This window comes from Acomys minous, assembly GCF_964271855.1.
Source record: "Acomys minous genome assembly, chromosome: 2".
NCBI classification, from domain to species: domain Eukaryota; kingdom Metazoa; phylum Chordata; class Mammalia; order Rodentia; family Muridae; genus Acomys; species Acomys minous.
The window spans coordinates 80,880,453-80,886,452 of record NC_140484.1 but is presented as its reverse complement, the minus strand read 5'-3'; positions in this window follow the sequence as shown (position 1 = coordinate 80,886,452).

Sequence of the window (6,000 nt, the reverse complement as noted above, 5' to 3'; positions counted from 1 at the left end):
AGGCAGCTGAGTTTTCAGGCTCAGCTACAACAGAAAGTCATTCTCCAAGCTTAGGCCTTTGTAGCTGTCCTGAGGCCAACAACATTTCTGCAGAGAGAATAGGAGGTTCCCAAGGCTCCATCCTAATGGATCTCAATTTAAGTCAGCTCCATCAGAAACCTGTTTCAAACATAGCAAGTGCTGAGACCACCTCTCCAGACTCAAGAGGACACCCACCCAAAATGAGTTGTTGTACACCAACTGTGACACACCACTCTCTGGTTCTCCAGAAAGCTCCAGTAAGGGGCTGGGATGGCCAAAGCAGGTCATACACACACACACACACACACACACACACATACACACACACACACACACGCCCTGGGTGGATATATCTCTTGTTCCAATGGCTTGCCCTGATAATACAACCCCTCGTTCTCATTTGCCTAGTTTTTTTTATTCCCTGCCTATTCTGTCTTGTCCAGGAAAGAATCCATGAGTTTTCCAGGGTAAAGGTCAATCAGATGCTTCTTCACCCAAACCTCCCACTCAACACAGACCCACCGACTTCTCGACCCCACCCCATCCCTTTCAAGCCAGGGGCAACCAGATATGAACTAGGTGTTGATATACACAAAGAGGTCGGGGTGTTCAGTTGGCATTTCTGGTTGCCCTCCCCCTCCCCCACATGATTCATTACATCCCACTCCCTCTCAAAAAAACCTGCCCCTTCTGAGAAAAGCCTCCACGCTTCTGGCATTCCTATGGACTGCCCCAAGCACCCTCACCTGGAGCCACCAGCTCCCCAAGTCCAGCAGGTCATTTTCCTTTCTTCACCTGCAGTCCTTTAAAACCCTACGTGCCATAATCTGGATTTCCTCCAGTCTAGTTCCCTGAGACTGCTGAACTCCCCCAAGAGCCTCAGTTCTACACAACAATAAAACAATCAACCTATTTTTTATACTTTTAATCTGGTTTGGATTGGCTTATTTTGTCAGTGGGGAGATAACCTACACACACACACACAAACACACACAAACACACACACACACACACACACACACACACACACACACACACACACACACGGCAGATGCCAGGATATATGCAAGCAAAAAACAGAGAGAGAAGCAGGACAGAGAAACCGAGAGACTCTCACTCTGGTACCCAGGATAGGAACTCATTATATAACCCCAACTTGCTTCAGCCTCCTGAGTACAAAGATCATAAGTAGGAACTACCAAGCCCAGATTTCTTTTTAAAATATAAAAATGCTCTCTCCCATGCATGGTGGAGAGGCTTGCTTCATGAAAATACAGAAATTATCTGTGTTTCTGCTTTGAAAAAGTTCATCCAAGATCGAAACATTTCACCCTGCAGGAACTTTAGAAAGTCCCTGAAATAAACCAGATTTACTAGATCCATCCTTGGCAGGGTAAGCAATAAAAGCTGAGAGTTAGGCTCAGCTAAGCCAAGACCAGACCAGCTGCTTGGAAGAAAGAAAAGAACCAAGATGAACTTCCTGGAAGATGTTTAGACCACTGAGCCACTTGAAGGGGACACTGAACTGCCTGCAGGCTATGTAGCATGCTCCAGGTTCCATCTTTTTTCTGTCACTCATGCTGGAGTGACCTTAGATGATGCAGCTCTCTTTGAGTCATTTCTGCTTCTGTACATAACACACTTCCTATATTCCTCAAAGTAACTCAAATACAACTCATGGGTCTCCAAGTAGGGTTTACCCATACTTTGGCCGATTGTGTGTTCCCTATCTGGGAATAGTAGATGTATGTGTAGGATCACCCCAGGAAACACTTTGTCATCCAACAGCTTCTCAGTCACTTCTGCATTTAACGTGACACATAAAAAACTCTAGTTGGGGTGTGTCACTGTCCTGACAATATATTTCTTTCCTGAGACAGGTTCTCTCTGTATTACCTAGGCTATCTTTGAAATCTTGGTCCTAAGTGACTTCATGACTCAGCTTCCTGAGTACCTGGGAAACAAGCATATGCCAATGCACCTGACCTAGCTTGCATAATATCTTTCATGGTAGATAGATTTGCCAGACATAACTACAACACAGAACAATTCAGTCTGTGCTATGCTGCAGGTTCCATGGGAGTCTCAAGATGTCAGACAACATCTTCCCGCAAGAGGAGTGGCTAGAACATCAGGCCATCTCATTAAACACAGGCTAGCAGCAAGAGCACATTTCTGCCTATTCAGGACAAATCTAGTGTTGAAGTGTTATGCCCAAGTCATGAGATCCCCAAAGACCACCAGAGACTAGCCTGATGCAAGATACACAGGATCTTTTATTGAGCAAGCTCCAGAGCAAGGACCAACAGTTACCCAGTAGCTGGAGGAAGTTGGTGACCTCTACTTCTTAGGGTACATGCTTTATAAAGGCAAAAACCACAAGTGGGGCTTTCCAAGCCTTGGCGCTAATTGGGTAAAGGGGTTATAGGAAAGTTGACCTTAATGCTGATAAGGTTGGGGATTTGGGCCAAACCACAAGGAGAATATAGGCTTTGCACCTAATTAATTGTCCCTCAGGTGTACCCGGCATACTTTTGTGAGCTTTCTAAGAACTTGAGGGACATGGGGGAACCAGGGGGAGTTCACCATGGGGCTAAGACAGAGGCTTAGTGCAGCATTGCTTTTGTTTAGTCCCCACAGAGGGACTTTCCTTGCCCTCTGGTTGTGAATGGAGTGAGGTAAAAAACCATGGCACACTAGCCATCAACACAGAGAGGGACATGACAAGAGAAGACACAGAGCATCAAATGAAGGTGATCAGCTGAGTGCAGAGAAACTGTAAACAAACACTGACTAAGTGCAAACTGAGAAAAACTTCCTAGTGTGTTGCCACATTGTGCTGTTCTAATTAATCTCCAGCATCCCTTGCATTATAAGGAACTTCACTGTCTTCTTCTGAAAGGGAAGCACACAGCTTGGAAGTGCTGTGTGTATTTTAAAGTTAAAATATCTCCTCTCTCTTACATGAAAAGTCTATGGCACCCATCTTTAGAACCTCATAGGTTTAGTTCTTGCTAACAAAGAAATGAAAATGTAAGTTGGGTCTTCTCTGAACTGTGTCTGCCACCTCTCCTGAAGGACAGATCGTGTTCTGTCTCAACAATTCTGTGTCTAAGCCATGAGTCTAATTGTGTCTCTGTCCTACTTACTATCCTTCAAAGCTGACCCATAGACATTGGGTCACAAAGTAGGGCCATCTGAGTTGAGCGAGGGTAAGGCTGTTTGTAACATCCATGTAACAACACATGGCCAATTGCCATATACTCTGTCCCTGGAGCCTAAAAGGGCAGGAGTGGTCGTGGCCTGGATTAACCAGCCACCATCGCATGTGTAAAATGTTTTGCAGAGTGTTTGAGGGAGATGGAGGAAAACTTGAGAACCGATTAACTGGGACAAAGTTCCCACTAAAGCAGGGTGCCTGATGACCTGTTCTTATGTTTCCCAGAGGTTGGGATGAAAGCTGGAGTTAAGAGCTAAGAGCGCCAACACAAAATCACACTGAACTGTAGAGAAAAAAAATATTTTTAGCTTTTTGAAATTCATTTTCCCTTTATTATATAAAAGAAAGGAGAAAGCTTCAGTTTGGACAAGCATGCCTTCAGCAGGACTCAGTCACAGCAGGCTTGCTGCTGTTTAAAAATAATCACCACCTCCAAATCTCAGAGCCTTTGCCTGATAGAGAGCGGTTTTCCACCCAGTGAGCATCGTTACTGGGCAGGCTTCCGCAAGGGACAATGGGACCAGAGATTCCCACTCTTATGTTTCTCTGCCACCCTCTAGGGTCACTTAGATTTTATTTTAAAATAAAAAGTTTGCTTGGCATCCTTTGCCTTCCACTAGGAGATGAGAAGAAAAATCAGGAATATGAAGATTGCAGAGCAGGTCATGATGTTTCAGACTTTGTTTCTGGGTCATTCTATTGGCTAGATGCAGTCACATGATTGTGTCCCACTAAGAAGGATGCTAGGAAGCATAGTGGAGACACATGCCAGGAAAGATACTCCATGAATTCCCAGAGGAATGCTGGCAGACAATAAGGGTTTGGGGGTGTAACTCCTAGGATCTCCCAGTAAGGGATCGTGGGTGTGGCTCAGTAACAAAATACTTGCCTACAGTTCATCACTTGGGGTGGGGGAATGCAAGGTGTGGCTCAATGGTAGAACATGTACAGTATTCATATGCCCCCGTATTCCATTCTCAATAACCTCCCTTCCTCAAAAACGAACTGAGCTTCCAACACGAAGTCTTTCAAGCAATAGTATTTCCCCTAGAATTTACAGCAGTGTTGTGTTTCCATTCTACTTATTTTATGTTATTGTCTATTTTGGCAGTAAAACTGCTTTGCCAACAGTCTGCAATTTCATTTCAAAATGAATTTAAGCTAAACAAGTGAATTTATTTAAGGAAAAAGAATGCTAACTAAATAAAACTCAAGCAGAAGATGAAAATGGCAACGTCTGTTCAGGATATGCTTCAGTGAACATTGCACTACCAAATTCACAAACCTGTGAATGACTTTCCAAGTTCACTGGCACATTGCTTCTGTCCTGAGTCTTACACAAAATCCCATGACTCTAACCATCACACCACTGATGGAGCTGCCTTGCTGTGAATGATGGGACGGCTTTTCTGCCTCCAAAAAAAAAAAAGTGACCTTTCCCAGGTTCTTTGGGAAGAAGCAAGGCGGGAAGAACAGATGTTTTCAGCTTTTCATTTTCTTCTCATTGATTAAAAGCAAAAACCATTTGGCACTTAGCCAATATTTAGTTCTGGTGTAAGGCTATAGAATAACATTACAGATTTACCTACTTTAGATTAAAATGTTCACAGCCTCATAGTAGTCTATGAATAGAGACAGCCTAGGAATTTCTGGGTGGACTTGTCAAGAAAACAGTGCTTGGACATCTGCTGTGAGTTCATCTGTACCTAACCACTGTCCTTGGAGCACACAAACCACCCTATGGCACATCTTGCTCCCTGAGGTCCCAGAGGCACCATTCACCATACTCCTTGCCACTGCCCACTGAATATCTTCTTGTCTTCCTCATTTTTCTCATTGACCCATCTTCCAGCTTCCTTGTGGTCTCCATAAAACACAACTCTTCTAGTTTCCAGCTGGAACCTTAAGTTACTGCATAGTGACATGAGATGAATGACCTCCTGATTCTGATCTGTATGAAAAATATCACCTCTGTGAAAACATCCAGCCTTGGCTTTCCTGTGTCCTCCACAATAGAAACCTAACCCCTGCCCTGTCTTGGACTGCTGACAAGATCTCTTCCTTGCCTGGGCTATCATTCCTTCCAGCTCTGATACACAGTACTTCTCTAACAAAGCTGTTAGAACTTTGATAAGGAGTTCCCTGGTGTATAAAATACATTAAAAAGATAATAATGTTTATTATTAAAACATATAATTATTACAGGAGTATTATCTAACCCACTATCAAATCAATAAAGACACAGACACCTGATAAAATTTTTTAGACACATCTTGTTTTACCTAGGGCTAGGCAGATATTTCTACCTAAGCTATCTCATTATCTTCCAGGTCCTATCCCATGCCATCTTCTTTAAACACTTCTGTCTGGGCTACTTCTCATCCATAACTGCATAAATTTTTGCTTATGCTCTTCATCTAGGCTTCTCTCCATGAAGAACTTCAGAGTTTCTCTTCCCAGCCCATGTGGTTCTTTTTCTCTCCCATGGCGACTCTGCTCCTTCTTTCTCCTCTGGTAGATACCTCTCATGAACCTTGGTTCTGTCCCTTTTTTCTGCCCTGCCCAAGTACCAAGTGTAGACCTGTTGTTTGTTTGTTTGGGTGTTTGGTTTTTGTTTGGTTGGTTTTTTTGTTTTGTTTTGTTTTGTTTTTTACTTTTTTAAGACAAGGTCTTTCTGTGTTATTTTGGCTGTTCTGGACTCACTTTTGTACACTAGGCTGGCCTCAAACTCACAGTGATACGCCTGGCTCTGCCTCCTA